A 15916-nucleotide genomic window follows, 5' to 3' on the forward strand; every position below is an offset into this window, starting at 1 on the left:
TATGTTGTAAAAATGTTAGAAAAACAGTTTTGTGAATAAATGATGCCTTGCACTTTATGAGGCTCAAAAGTGTTTGTTGAATTGGATAAAGAGCTGTCTTTGTGTCATTACAACGCTGTAGCAATGAGGAACTATGCATGCTGAGCCAACTCCTGTAAAATGTCTTGTCAAGTGAGAACCTATTTGTGCTGCAGAGACTTTTCCCTTCCATAGTTAGTAATAATAATGAAAGTTTGCTTTTACAAAGTAACTATTACAAAGTTGCATTATTATTGCTAAACAGTGAAAGAGGCCGATTTGGCGGAGGGAACAATGGCAGGAAACATTTAGGAATGTAAATGTGTAACAGGGCTATGTTGCAAGGGATTTGTAGCTCTGACAATTGGGAGTTCTCTCTGGGAGAGATCCCAGTGGTCCATGACATGTAGTAATTTGAAATTTGCTGAGGCGCAAATTCAAGTACATCCTAGGAGGCTTGTGGGGAGGGAGACAGTCATTGAGCTAGTGAGCAAGCCACACCCCCTGCTCCATGTATGTGTTTAAACATGGCATGCTATTTTTTTCTGTTCTTTGTCTTCACAGCGTAATTCCCTTCAGGTAATAGAAACTCTTTTCATCTGAAGAATGATGACGAAGTGAAAGGTGAAGCTTGAGTGAAACGTGTGTTGCAAACATAAGCCAAGGAAGATATAGGCTGTTGATAAAGGTGTGATTTCCCCAGAAAGCCAGAGCCACTATGGGACTTCATGTATCGTACAAGTGGGCAATTCCTGGTGCTCTCTTGTTGGTAGCTCTACAAGCTGTCAGGGATCAAGGCAATATTATTTGCTGCTTTTTTTTAAGAACCTGTAGGGGTGAGCATTGATTTGAGGCAATATATAATGATTGATTATATAGCCTGTAGAAGATAGAAACAGTGTGTAGAAATCGTTTAAAAAGAGGAAAAACTATATTGTATGTGTGGGGATTTGTTTGTTTGCTACTAATTCCAGTGCTTTTTGTTTTTGTTTTCTATTTATTTCTTTTGAGACCAGGTTATGAGACTGGCTAATTTTTGTATTTCTGGTAGAGACAGGGTTTCGCCCAGGCTGGTCTCGAACGCCTGGGCTCAAGCTATCCATCCACCTTGGCTTCCCAAAGTGCTGGGAATGCAGATGGAAGCATTGCCCAGCCTTCCAGTACTTTTTCATCAATTGCTTTAGGAGTGACTTTGTAAAGTTCTCTTACATTATCTGAGTAGCCAAGCTCTTTAGGATTGTGTCATCAGTCTCAAGTTTGCCCAGAGCTGGGGCTTTTCTACAAATCTTGGGGATAAGAGAGAGAGATGAAGAGTTGGAGGCAGGACAAGGATCGTCAGTGGGCAAATCAGGACCAGATTCTGCTTCTACCTTCATGTGTAGATGCTGACTCTTTTGAAAGAACTACAATAAAGTCACCTGCGGATTGACCCACATGCCTTAGCTCTGAAACACGCAAACTGGCTAACTGGGGAATCCACTCCCATACCATTCTCTAATATTTGTTCATCTAAACTTAGCATCCTGTAATGTGCTTGTGAGTCATAATTGCAATTGTAGAAAGACAGAGAAAGAGGCCTGGCACAGTGGGTCACGCCTGTAATCAGCACTTTGGGAGGCCGAGCGGGTGGATCACTTGAGGTTAGCAGTTCGAGACCAGCTTGGCCAACATGGTGAAACCCCGTCTCTGCTAAAAATACAAAAATTAGCTGAGGCTTAACTCCAGCCTGGGCAACAGAGTTAAGCCTGTGTCTCAAAGAAAGAAAGGGAAAGAAAAGAGGAGAGAGGAATGTCAATTTAATTAATTGTTTAAAAAGAGGAAAAACTGTATTGTATGTGTGTGGATTTGTCTGTTTGCTTATTAATTCCAGTGCTTTTTGTTTTTGTTTTCTATTTATGTCATTTAATTATTAATGTCATTTAATTTTTTTAATGTCATTTAATTTTAAATGAGAAATTATGCCTCATGTAAAAGTTTTTTTGTAAAAGGCTAGGCTGAGATTCATTCATCGCCTCACCATGGATGCCACCATGAGTCTAACTCTGCTCTCTCAGCTCTGCAAACACAGATGATAGATGGGCATCTCATCTGAACATCATTAGGTCCAGGGAACACTTGTCCATGCCACCCTGACTGACTTTAATCCAGTGGGTGTTTGTTGAGTGTCTGCTACCTGCAACACCAGCCAGGTGGCTTGATAGGGTAAAGACTCAAGAAATGTTAGCTTAACATATTGATGCAAGCTACTGTAGTTGGCCTTGGGGAGAAGGGAAGTATAAAAATGAGCAAAGTGTAGTCTTCATCTCCTTGAGGCTTACAATCCAGGGACAGACATGAGGACAAGTAATTATTAGTCAAGCTGACCATACTGTGTGTTATCAAGGAGGAAGGAAGTTCTATGGAAGTACAGAGGAAACAGGAGGGTAGGAAAAGCGGGAAGGCAGGGGAGGTGTCCATAGGAAAGGAACACCAGGCAACAGAAAGAACAAAGGCAGAGCTGAGTGGACACCAATTGAGAAACTTGGGAATAACACCACATGGCAAGAGTGGAGAGTGGTCTGGAGCAGCATGGAGGAGGCGTGGTGGAAGATGAGGCTGGAGATGCCAGTCATTCTGAGGGTGCTTGGGGACCTGTCAGATGGCTTAGAGCAGGGAGTGAGGCATCAGATTTGTGTTTTAGAAGAAGGTGAAGAGAATGGATTGGAGTAGGGGAAATGCCATTGGGAGGCTATTGTAATGGTTCATTGGATAAATGACAGGGCTTGACCGAGAGCAGTGGAAATGAAATGGAGGTTACTCAAGAATGATTTGTCCTCGAAAGCCAATCTGTGAATTTATAATGGGCATGAACTTACCAACCACTGGAATGATTAGGTCAGCTGGCCGGAACACTACTTTTAAAAGTGAAGTCCATTAATAATCAAAAGATTACTGGCTGAAAGTGAAGTGAAGGCAAAAGGAGTTGGATGGTCTGAGAGGACCTTTTACCCCATCGATAGCAGTTTTTACATAGCAGTAATACTAAAGCTTAGTCTCTGGTGGGTTGTTGTTCTCTCTGGAGAGATACTTGGCCTGCCACAAAAGGAGGAGCTGCTCCTCTGGCCAGCACTGGACAGAAGCTGGCCCGCATATTCCAGGATCTTTGGTTTGCAAGAAAGTGAGCTTGCTCAGATGAGCAGGTAGAATGAGGAATAATTGTAAGGAAAGGAAATATTCCAACTCCAAAGCTAGAAAGCCAGCCAGGCCTCAGGGGGCTCAGATATCAACACTTTCTCCTCCCTTCTCCCCTCCATGCCCAGTGAGAATCTGCTTTCTTCCCCTCTACCCCAATCACTGGTCCTTCTGAGTCCATGCACTTACATGGGCCCCATTACCACTTCTCCAAAATGGTGGCCTTGCCCCCTAGGCTTTCTAGCCTTGTAGTCTGCTCCTCACAGCTGACCCAGTCTCTGTGTCCCAAGTGCTAATACCCAGAAGAGAGGATCCTAATGGTCCAGATTGGGTCAGATGTCTTTCTCTAAGCAGGCTAAAGATGTGATGTGACAGATATTTTGAGAAAAAACAAAGTGGTAGTAAAGAATGGGTAACTCTAATATATTTTAAACATTTCTAGACTTCATGTTAACCCAGTGTATTGGTTGTCTATTACTATATAACAAGGCACCCTAAAATGTAGCAGCTTAAAACAGCAAGCATTTATTACATCACAGTTCTGTGGGTCAGGAATGCAAGAAGAGCTTAGATGAGTGTTTTTGTCTCAGGGTCTCTCATGAGTTTATAGTTAAGCTGGCCCCTGGGGCTGCAGTCCTGTGAAGGGTAGGCTGGGGATGATCTGTTTCCAAGCTCACCCATGAGGCGGTCTGGCTACCAGCAGGATGCCTAAGCTATTAGCTATTGGCTGGAGACCTCAGTTCCTCACCACGTGGGTCTGTCCATAGACTGTCTGAGTGTCCTCATGACATGGTAGCCAGCTTCTCCCAGAGCGAGTGATCCAGAGAGCACCCAAGATGAGAAGCTTCTGCCCTATCCTATTGGTCACCCAGACCAACCCTGGTACACAGTAGGAGGGAGGATGCACAGGGGTGAGAATACCAAGAGGTGAGGCTTGCTAGGGGCCATCTTGGAAGTTAGTTACCATATCTGGTCAAGAAACATTTCTTCTTTTTGTTTTATTTTTTTGAGACAGAGTCTCGCTCTGTCACCCAGGCTGGAGTGTGGTGGCGTGATCTCTGCTCACTGCAACCTCCGCCTCCCAGGCTCAAGAGACTCGCCTGCCTCAGCTTTCCTCTATAACTGAGGCAGGAGTTTCCCAAGTAACTGAGAAAGAAACATTTCTTTAGTGCCTACTGTGTGCCAAGTGCTGGGACTGGGAGCTACATGACACAGAGTTTCTGTCCTAGAGCATCAAGCTCACTGTCTGGACTGGAGAAGCCTCACACAAACACAATACCATGTGTGCTCGGAGCCCTCACCTCTGCCCACCGACCTTCCATACTGCTACCATATTTATCCTCATGGAATTCAAATCTGTTCATAGCATTCTCTTATTGTGTCCTGTTTGTCTAGAATTTTTTTGTTCAAAAATTTAAAGATGACCACCACAGTAAGAAATACACTTATATTACAAACCAGTGCATATATACACAGACACATTTATAACTGAAACAGATTTCCCAAGTTTACACCCTTACTGCTTGTATGTATTCTGGTATCTTCTGATCTAGGCTGTTTCATTTTTTATAAAAGCTGGTCACAGTCTCATGACTGGCACAGCCTACTGCATTGTGACCTGCAGTGTGAAAAGCAGCGGCCTACGGATCATCCACACCCTTCCATGATCTGCAAAGCCCCTCATCATCTGCCTGTCCCCCTCATTTATATTTAAGGACTTCGCCACATACACTCTCTTAGGTTCCTCTACCAGGAGCTCTCTTCTGCCTTTCCCCATGTGATTTGGAGAACTCTTACTCATTCTTTAAAACCCAGCTTTAAAGTATCTCCTGTTCTTCCCTCTCTTCGTTTTTTGTTTTGTTTTGTTTTTTAAGACAGGGTCTCGCTCTGTCACCCAGCCTGGAGTGCAGAGGCATGATCTCGGCTCACTGCAACCTTCGCCTCTTGGGTTCCAGCGATCCTCATGCCTCAACCTCCCGAGTAGCTGGGATTACAGGCACGTGCCATCATGCCCGGCTAATATTATTATTATTATTATTATTATTTTATTTATTTATTTATTTATTTAGACGGAGTCTTGCTCATATTGCCCAGACTGGAGTGCAGTGGTGCAATCTCAGCCCACTGCAACCTCTGCCTCCCAGGTTCAAGCGATTCTCCTCCCTCAGCCTCCAGAGTAGCTGGGATTACAGGCACCCGCCACCACGCCCAGCTAATTTTTTGTATTTTTAATAGAGACGGGGTTTCACCATGTTGGCCAGGCTGGTCTCGAACTCCTGACCTCAAGTGATCCACCCGCCTCGACCTCCCAAAGTGCTGGGATTACAGGCATGAGCCACCCCGCCCGGTGTTTTTGTTTTTTTCAGTCTGGAGTGCAGTGGCGCGATCTCCACTCACTGCAGCCTCCACCTCCCGAGTTCAAGTGATTCTCCTGCCTCAGCCTGCCGAGTAGCTGGGATTCCAGGTGCCTGCCACCACGCCCCGCTAATTTTTGTATTTTTAGTAGAGACGGGGTTTCACTACGTTGGCCACGAACTCCTGACCTCAAGCGATCCGCCTGCCTCGGCCTTACAAAGTGCTGGGATTACAGGCGCGAGCCACCGCGCCCGGCCCTCCCCTCTCTTTGAACAGGATTGCCTACTCTGTCCTCCGACTCCCAGAGCTTTTCACTGACACCTGGGGACTGCTGGGTCCCTCCTCCTCTCCTAGCCTGCCCAGGGCCACCCCAAACCTGCAATAGATTTTCATTTATCTCTGTAAGAACGTTTACAAGGACATGGAGCAAATTAGCATCACACAAATGACGATGCTGCAAATGAGCCGTGTACAGGGTTGGCGGGTGTTGCAGGCAGGTTTCCTGTCGTTGGCGCCACGTGCTGCAGAAAGAGGACCCCTCCCCCTGCGGGCCGCCGCTGCGCCAGTGCATCCGTCACAGGTACAATTCGCACCGGAACTTGCGGCCCGGCTTCATTACGTGATGCTTTTTAGCTGCTCTGGTTTCTTTTTGTTTTTCTACTTTTCTCATTTGTTTGTGTTGTTAGGGACAGCCTAGTGAGAAATTGAGCTTCAGGCTGCGCAGATAGAAAGGCCTCTATATCTGCATCCCCACCCCTGCGGGGGTGGCGGGGGGGTGGGGGGGGTCCTGTCTGAAGTGGTAGGGAAGGAGGGTTTTGAGGTTTTTGACTATTTGCTTGCAAGTATCTAAGTAAGAGATTTGTTTGCCCACATTTGCACTCTCTTGGCTAGCAACCCGACAAAATATTTTCTGATGGTTTTTCGTGTATGTGGTTTTTGTTTTTGAGGGAGAGAATAATAAACACCTTGGTTAAATTGTACTGAGATACAATGGCTGTTTTTAAAAATTGCTGTTAACTGAAGGGTTGAAGCTAGTATAATTCCCAGGCTCAGCCTCTTGGGAGGCTGGGTCTCCAATAGACTATGCTGTGAATTGTAACCAGAAAAGAAAAAAAAATTAGACACGAGCAAAAGCAATTAAAGTATTCTCCAATATTCGCATTTCTGCATTTGTCAACAGCTGTGGAACTGTCACAAGATATGCCGATTTGGTTGTGGTATGTGCCTGTCTGGGGAGGGGAGGAGGAGGATGAAGGTAGACTGTAAACAAATCATTATTGTAAAGTGATCAGTGGGTAATAGAGGTGTGTATAGAGTGCATAGAGAAGGGACTCACTCATTTTAAGCAATGTTTTTCTGGGGTCACCTCCATTAGTGAATCATGAAATCCTTTTACCAAGTGCCTAACAGCATTTGAAAAAATAAAGACAATATAGAATGAAATACATCAAGATGCATCCTCCATAGTAGGTTTAGATTTTTTTTTTCGAAAACCTTTGTTTCAATTATATATCTACTGAATTACAATGTGAAATGTGTTTCTTGGGATTGAGTCTCAAGCAAAGATGTTTGAAAGCCACTGAGGTAGGTGACGGGAGAAGGCTTCCCAGAGGAGGTGGCATTGGAGCTGGGCCTTGAAGAATGGTGGACTTGTGCCACAGGAAAAGGGAATTCCAGGCAGAGGGGAAAGGATATGTCCAAATCTAGATCTGTTTGTTCAGGGGCAGGGGATTCTCTGTAAAGGGACCACAGGGTACTAGGAGAGGACTGGCTCGAGATGTGCCGGGGGAGGCAGGTGGAGCCAATTACCGAGCCACTTGAAAGTACATATACCACTTCTCAGCTTGCCCTAGAAATTCCCATTCTCTGGTTATGGATTTGGGTTTGGGAATCTGTACTTGCAATAAACATCCCTGGGCAGTGAGGCAGTGAGGCAGTGAGGTGCTGATGAAGGTGTGACACAACCAGCTCTAGAATCTAGAAAGATGATCTTTGTAGCAATTTGGATAGGAGATCAATGGGAGGCCAAGCAATAGGAGGACCTGAATTCAGGTGATGGTAATTGGCAAAGAATTACCATTGAGGGAGGATGGTATTCGAGGGAGATTTTGGAAGTGAGTTTTGTAGGGACCAAGGGAAAGCTTCACCTCCGCCCTGTGAAAGTTTGCTGAAAATGAACTGTCAGTAGACAGATTAAGAGGAGAAAAGACATAAAAATTTATTTAATATTTAACATGTATAGCATGGGGGAATAGCAGGAGAATGATTACCCAATAACCCAATGAGGTCCAGGTGCCTAAGTACCCTTCTTCATAGGAGAAGGGGAGATGGGGAGTGGAGCAATTTTTTTTTTTTTTTTTTTTTTGAGACAGAGTCTTGCTCTGTTGCCTGGGCTGGAGTGCAATGGCACGATCTCGGCTCACTGCAACCTCTGCCTCCTGGGTTCAAGGGATTCTTCCGCCTCAGCCTCCTGAGTAGCTGGGATTACAGGCACCCGCCATCATGCCCATGTAATTTTTGTATCTTTGTAGAGACAGGGTTTTACCATGTTGGCCAGGGTGGTCTTGAACTCCTGACCTCAGGTGATCCACCCACCTCAGCCTCCCAAAGTGCTGGGATTACAGTCGTGAGCCACTGCGCCTGGCTGCAATTTAAAAAAAAATTTTAAAAATACAAAGCATCGCCATGTTGCCCAGGCTGGTCTCGAACTCCTGGGCTCAAGCAATTCTCTAGCCTAGGCCTCCTAAAGTGCTGGGATTATAGGCAAGAGCCACCTTGGCCAGCCTTTTTTGTTTGTTTGTTTGTTTGTTTTGTGAGACAGAGTCTCGCTCTGTCGCCGAGGCTAGAGTGCAGTGGCACGATCTCAGCTCACTGCAACCTCTGCCTCCTGGGTTCAAGCAATTCTCATGCCTCAGCATCCCGAGTAGCTGCGATTACAGGCACCCGCCGCCACGCCCGGCTAATTTTTGTATTTTTAGTAGAGACAGGGTTTCTTGATGTTGGCCAGGCTGGTCTCAAACTCCTGACCTCAGGTGACCCATCTGCCTCGGCTTCCCAAAAGTGCTGGGATTACAGGCATGAGCCACCGTGCCCAGCTGGCCAGCCTGTTTTTGGGGATGATGGCCCATTGCAGCTTTGACCTCCTGGGCTTAAGTGATCAGAGCAATTTTGAAGGGTAGCAAATGATTTTTAAGAAGAATAAATGGTCCAGGGGACAGAAATTATTTTGTAAATGATTGTTCTGGAATTTGAGTGAGAGGCAGACATTATCTTGTGAAAAAACCCGTCCAGATGTGATTGCATTTCTCAGTCTTTTCTGTGACAAATAATGAGATTTCAGAGAGGAGACCTAAGGCAATTATGTTTCTCTTTTGGGGTCCAGTAGTTAAGGGAACTTCAGAGAACATCCTGTGCTTTGAGAGAGACAGAGGACTGAAAGATAGGGGTTTGGAGGAGGAGAGGTCAGAGAGACCTTGAGGCCGATTCTTTAGTTCATCATATCAGGGTGCCATCTTTCAAGCTATCATTTTTCTGAGCTCCAACAGCTCCATGGTTTGAGGGAGAATGAGGAGGAATCATAGACAATTGAAAAATACCCAGGGGTTGGTCTAGGTGAAAGGCGGGTGTTACAAACATGCATAAAGACTAGAGAGGAAGAGCAAATTCAGAAGGGAAGATGATTACTTGAGTTTTGGTGCTTGCATGTGGTGGGACAGGAGTAACTCATCGCATTTTCACCAGGCTGTGTGCGAAATATCCTTTCAGAGCATCAGTGCCCTTTGCTCTGACCGCCAATCTCTGAACATCCTCCTGATTGTCTTAGACCTGACTCAACCTGACTCAGGATTGATAAATACACCTAACTAGTAGTTGATTGGTATGATTTATAGTGACAGAGATATATAAACATTTGGAGTATAAGAGTACTTGTACCTTTGCTCAGGGTGTCACTTTTACAGTATTAGGGCCCCTGGGAAATGGAACTAGTAATTGGAAGATTTAGGAAAGAAAGAATTATATGGTCTAAGGGTATTTCATCAGGCTCTAAAAAGTGCTCAACTAAGAATGTGGCTCTTTAGTGATCAGAATACTTGTGGGGGTCACACAGTGTCTCCACTCCCATAGTTTTTTTTTTTTCTTTATTGTCAAGGATATTTCTTGGTGCCTGCTTAGTACATACTTATTTCCTTGTCTTCCACTCACATTTACGAGTCATCTTTTTCAGAGTGGTTCCTTTTTTTTTTTTTTTTTTTTTTTTGAGACAGAGTTTCACTCTTGTTGCCCAGGCTGGAGTGCAGGGGCGCGATCTCGACTAACTGCAACCTCCACCTCCCAGGTTCAAGCGATTCTCCTGTCTCGGTCTCTCAAGTAGCTGGGATTACAGGTGCCCGCCACCACACCCAGCTAAATTTTGTATTTTTGGTAAAGACCGGGTTTCACCATGTTGGCCAGGCTGGTCTTGAGCAATCCTGACCTCAGGTGATCCGCCCGCTTCAGCCTCCCAAAGTGCTTGGATCACAGGCATGAGCCACTGCACCTGGCCAGAGTAGTTCCTTCTTCAGATGTTTTACCTCTTAGTAGTTTCATTTTCAGAAAGCACACTGACATTTATTGGGCAAGTCCCTTTACATGGGTGTTCTATCTTAGAGACTGACTTTCTCACCAAGCTCCAAGTGTGCTTTGTAGTAGCACCTTCAAGCCTGATTATGTGACCTCCATTCTACTTCCTCTCCACTCCCCCATCCTCCTGGGCTGGTGGAATAGAAGGAATGCTCTATTTAGGAGAGTTAAAGAGTTCTGATAGAATACCAGGGGGACCTGGGAGCCAGTGAATGGCACATCCTGGGCATGCCTTCCAGCAGCATGTGGTGCCCCCCTAACCTGATGGCTGTCCTCCCCCCAACATACTCTGTGGGGAAACAGTCTACATGGGTAAGACAGGAAGGCCAGCGGGAGTGCAGAATGCTTTTTTTTTTTTTTATTAACAGCTCTGCTATATTGTATTAATTCCTTATCCTTGTACTGAAAGCTTGTAGGAGTTCAGATTTTTTTTAAGTCTGTCAAGGAAAATAACCAGCTTGAAACATGTCATTTAATATAGAGACAAATAGCTTTAGTCCTCTACAAGGATGATGTGAAGTGTTTAAATTCATATATTGAATAAAATAATGTAGGCAAGGTATTGAAAACATTTGTAATCACTCCAATAAATTGCTTAGCATTGCTTTGAAAATAATTCCGTGGTACTTTTAATAACAATAACAACCACAACAATAATGGCATCTGTTATTCAGTACTATATATGGGACACAGAAGCAAATGTTTTTTATTTTATTTATTTATTTTGAGTCAGAGTCTTGCTCTGTCACCCAGGCTGGAGTGCAATGGTGCAATCTCAGCTCACTGCAACCTCCGCTTCCTGGATTCAAGCAATTCTCCTGCCTCAGCCTCCCGAGTAGCTGGGATTATAGGCACCCACCACCACACCTGGCTAATTTTTGTATTTTTAGTAGAGATGAGGTTTCACCATATTGACCAGGCTGGTCTCTTGGCCAGGCTGGTCTCGAACTCCTGACCTTGTGATCCGCCTACCTTGGCCTCCCAAAGTGCTGGGATTACAGTCATGAGCCACTGAGCCTGGCCCTTATTTTTATTATTTATTTTATTTTATTTTTGAGACAGGGTCTTGCTCTGTCACCCAGGCTGGAGTGCAGTGGCTTGATCATGGCTCACTACAGACTCAACCTCCCAGACTCAAGTGATCCTCCCACCCCAGCCTCCCAAGTAGCTGGGACCACAGGCACATGCAACTATGCCCAGCTAATTTTTGTATTTTTTGTAGAAATGGGATCTGACCATGTTGCCCAGGCTGGTCTCAAACTCCTGGGCTCAAGTGACCCTACTGCCTCAGCCTCCCAAAGTGTTAGGATTACAGGCGTGGGCCACCGTACCTGGCCAAAGCAAAGGTTTTATATACTTAATATTATTGAACTCTCCTCCAAGCAGCCTGAGATATAGTTATTACTATCTCCATTTTACAGATGAGGAAACTTAGGTGAGAGAAATTTTTAAACTAGGCCAAAATCACATGGCTAAAAAATGGCAGTGATAAAACTGGAGAGAGAGAACTCTAAACCATTAGGCTGTATAGTACTGCCTGTAATCAACTGGGCAATGGTTTTACATGGTTTAAGGAGAGTTACTTTACCCCCTTAATATATGGGTCTCTAGATAGAGATACGCTAATTTCTTGTAGATCTTGTGGACTGGGCTATGTTGCTTTTATTGCAAAAGCATTGATTGTGAGCAAACTATATACAAAATTACTCTGCTAGGCTCTTAGAGAATTTAAGGATGGAGATGATGGTCTGGCATCCTTGAGGAGCTCCCTATCCAGGAGGGAACATAAGAGAAACATATTAGGTTGAATCATAGGAGATTGCCATTGAATGTTCACATGGGAAGATCTCACAGGGCTTAACCTGACACATAACTAAAATAAGGCAGTACAGTTGAATGTATTGAACTCTCATTATGTTTCAGACACCATGCTAAACATTTTACACTAGTTCCTGAACGCTTAAAATAACTCTCAGAGGTGGGTACTATAATCATCCCCATTTTATAGATGAGGAAGTTGAAGCCTTGAGTGGTGAAATGACTTGCCCAAAGCCACACACCTGGTAAGTGACAAAATTAGAATTTGAACCCAGGTCAGTCTGAATACAGAGCCAGTACACTTAAACCTCAGAATATAAGTACCTCTATAGGTACAAATAAAGGTATATACCTTATTTATGCACACCGATAATTTAAAAAATTTTGTTTCGCAAACACTCTATGGAACACTTACTAACTCTTCTGGTATGTGTTGGTATTTCTGTGATCTGGATACATCTGGTCATGCATATCACTACTCAATCTCCAGCATTTTCATTCTCCACTTCTGAGAATGTTTAACCAACCAAGGGGAACATTTGGAGGGAAAAAAAGAAAAACACTTTCACTTTTCATTGTTATGTGGACACTGGGCCTGTTTATTTGGAGGTCCAAGCATGTGTTAGAACATTTCAATTATATTTCCATCCTCTTTTTTTTACTGTCCAGTTGCCTTTCTTTCTATGGGAAATCTTTCAGATGGGAATCATAGGAGTGGCCATTTTATTGTACATAATTAAATTGTAGAGAATACAATTAAAGCTATTTGCATATAGTAAAGCCATTTTAAGAACTTTCCTCTTAAAAAGTTTTCTAACCTTACATTCACTACCAAAATCCTGTCTATATAAACTATAATTTTAAATTTTAATATACAAAGCATATCCCTCATTTAAGTGAAGTTTTGTAATAATCTGGGGAAAAAGTTGTTTTTGTTTTGCCATATTATTAAATAATTACAATTTTGGTTGTACCTGGAGAATCTGAAATTCTCCTACTGCGTCCCAGTATTTTGTAAACTCCTCCAGATTTAAAATTAGGTTGGACAACTGGCATTCTCAAAGTAGGTCTTTACTAATTAGACAGTTGTCCCCTCTGTACCACACCACTGGACTCTAATGTTAACATTGAAACAGCAAAGACTGCCTGTCCCAAAGATCCTTTTTAGGCCTGACAGAGGGTGAGTTTTGGGGTCAGCCAGACTTGGTTCTCCTGTCTGCCCTTATTAGACTGATGTTCCCAGGCAAATTACTGAAACTATTCTATTGGGAACCTCATTTACAAAATCAAGATAATTAAACCTTATTCTTCGGGTTTGAGTGAAAGTTCATATGATAATGTGTATAAGTATCTAGCATAGTGCCTGGTGGCACTTGGAAGACCTTCAATAAATGTCAATGTTCTTGTATTTGGACATTCTCTTAAAAAAGCCTGCAATGCCCTAAGCTCTTTATGAGTATATAAATTCAGCTTTGTTAGGTCATTTTTTAAAGTCAGATTTCGGTTTCCTTGCAATTCTGGCTGACTTCAGAGGATAGCTTTCCGAAATCCATTACTATTTTATTGGAGGGCCCAGCACCGTGGCTTAACACTTGTAATGCCAGCAGTTTGAGAGGCTGAAGCAGAAGGATCACTTGATCCCAGGAGTTCAAAACTCACAGGGCAACAAAGCAAGACCCTGTCTCTTGTTTTTTGCGGGGTAGGGGAGGGACGGAGTCTTGCTCTGTCACCCAGGCTGGAGTGCAATGGCTCAATCTTGGCTCACTGCAACCTCCACCTCCCGGGTTCAAGAAATTCTCCTGCCTCAGCCTCCTGAGTAGTTGGGATTACAGGCGCCTGCCACCACACCTGGCTAAATTTTTTTTTTTTTTTTTTTTTTGTATTTTTGGTAGAGATGGGGTTTCGCCATGTTGGTCAGGCTGGACCCCTGTCTCTAAAAAACTAAAAAAATTGGCTGAGTGTGCTGGTGTGCACTTATATTCCCAGCTACTAGGAAGGCTGAGGCTAGAGGATTCCTGGGGCCCAGGAGTTCCATCCAGGCTGTAGTGAGATATGATCATTCCTCTGCACTCCAGCCTGAGTGACAGAGGGAGATCCTGTCTCAAGAAAAACACACACACACACACTCACACATATATATCATTGGAGCTGTGGAGCAACAGCTGTAAAACTTGCTTGGTGGGTCCTAATTGCAATGCATAATATATGGACTCTTGAAATGTAATTCTTAGAAATGGGTATTATAATTACATCCCAGCCAATCCAAAGGCAACTTAAAACATGTTTAAAAAATTTTCCAAGCCAATTAGAAAACTGGTTGGTCCAACCATCAAGTGTAGAGAAATATGCTAATTTATGCAAAGATTACTGTGCCAAGAAGCCCTTGGCTGCATTTGAAGCAAAATATCTGAGAAAACACCTCGATGATACTGTGTAATACTAAATCACTGAATGTATTTTTAAGGCACATTTAAATATAAAGCATACATTATGAATGATAGAATGGCAGTACCAGAACCAGATATAGTGTTTTTCTTTGTTTTTTGAGACAGAGTCTCGCTCTGTTGCTTAATCTCAAGTGATTCTCGTGCCTCAGCCTCTCTGTAGTAGCTGGGACTACAGGCGCATGCCACCATGCCTGGCTAATTTTTGTATTTTTGGTAGAGATGGGGTTTCACAATGTTGACCAGGCTGCTCTTGAACTCCTGGCCTCAAGTGATCCTCCCATCTTGGCCTCCCAAAGGGATTGCAAGCGTGAGCCACTGCACCCAGCCAGATCTTTTTTATTACTTTTTAGAGACAGGGTCTCACTCTGTCAGCCTGCCCATAGCTCACTGCAGCCTCCAACTTGTGGGCTCAAGCAGTCCTCTTGCCTCAGCCTCCCCAGTAGCTGGAACTACAGGCATGTGCCACACATACCTGGCTAATTTTTAATTTTTTTTTAGAGATGGGATCTCGTGCCATGTTGCCCAGGCTGGTCTCAAACTTCTAACCTCAAATGATCCTCCTCCCTTAGCCTCCCAAAGGGCTAGGATTACAGGCTTGAACCACTGTACCCTGACTAAAAAGATCTTCTGTGTTGAATATGACAACATTGTATGCCCACCCCAACAGATTTAATTTATGCAACATGGTCTAGTTACAGTATCCTTATATATGCAAGAAAGATGTACTACCATTACATTTTTTTTTAATGCTTAAGGGGATATAGAAGCCATACAACAATTTCATTTAAATAATTTTAATCTAGAGAGAGTTTTATTGAGAACTCACCAAATATCTGGGAGAGATGGGCTTGAGCCATTTGAGAATAGCTACTCCATAGGCAGAGCAGCTGAGTATTCTGTTTATCAGCAGGATCCTATTGCTATATGCATTACAAATGAATTTTAAAACAATTTATAATATTTCTAAGGCTTAATATGTATTTTTTAAAACCTGAATTACATTCTGTACAATTCACCTTTTACCTATCCTTGATGTTTATTTAAAATAAAAGACAACAAAACCCCCCGTATATTTTGTGGGCATTTGTAGTTAACCTAGACTACAAAGGCACCTGCTCCCACTCCAGGCCACATAATGTTGTTGTTTTGTTTTGTTTTTGTTTTTGTTTGAGTCTTGCTGTGTGGCCCAGGCTAGAGTGCAATGCGTGATCTCGGCTCACTGCAACCTTTCTCTCCCGGGTTCAAGCGATTCTCCTGCCTCAGCCTCCCGAGTAGCTGGGATTACAGGAGCCCACCACCACGCCCAGCTAATTTTTGTATTTTTAGTAGAGACAGGGTTTCACCATGTTGTCCAGACTGGTCTCGAACTGCTGACCTCAGGTGATCCACTCGCCTCGGCCTCCCAAAGTGCTCGAATTACAGGCGTGAGCCACCGCGCCCGGCCTGGGCGACATAATTTAAATACTTTGGATACTAGATGGTTTACA

The 15916-nt window shown here is 43.8% G+C and overlaps 1 protein-coding gene across 2 annotated transcripts in view; it reads left to right on the forward strand.

The window, feature by feature from the left end:
- The window catches only part of BICRAL (BICRA like chromatin remodeling complex associated protein), a 114992-nt gene that overhangs the window by 17530 nt on the left and 81546 nt on the right, over positions 1–15916 (forward strand). For both annotated transcript variants that reach the window (XM_063666986.1, XM_063666987.1), the window contains exon 2: positions 583–706. The gene's annotated coding sequence lies outside the window, so the exon portion shown is untranslated. The remainder of the gene's footprint in view (positions 1–582; positions 707–15916) is intronic.

This window comes from Pongo pygmaeus, chromosome 5 (assembly GCF_028885625.2).
Source record: "Pongo pygmaeus isolate AG05252 chromosome 5, NHGRI_mPonPyg2-v2.0_pri, whole genome shotgun sequence".
Taxonomy (NCBI): domain Eukaryota; kingdom Metazoa; phylum Chordata; class Mammalia; order Primates; family Hominidae; genus Pongo; species Pongo pygmaeus.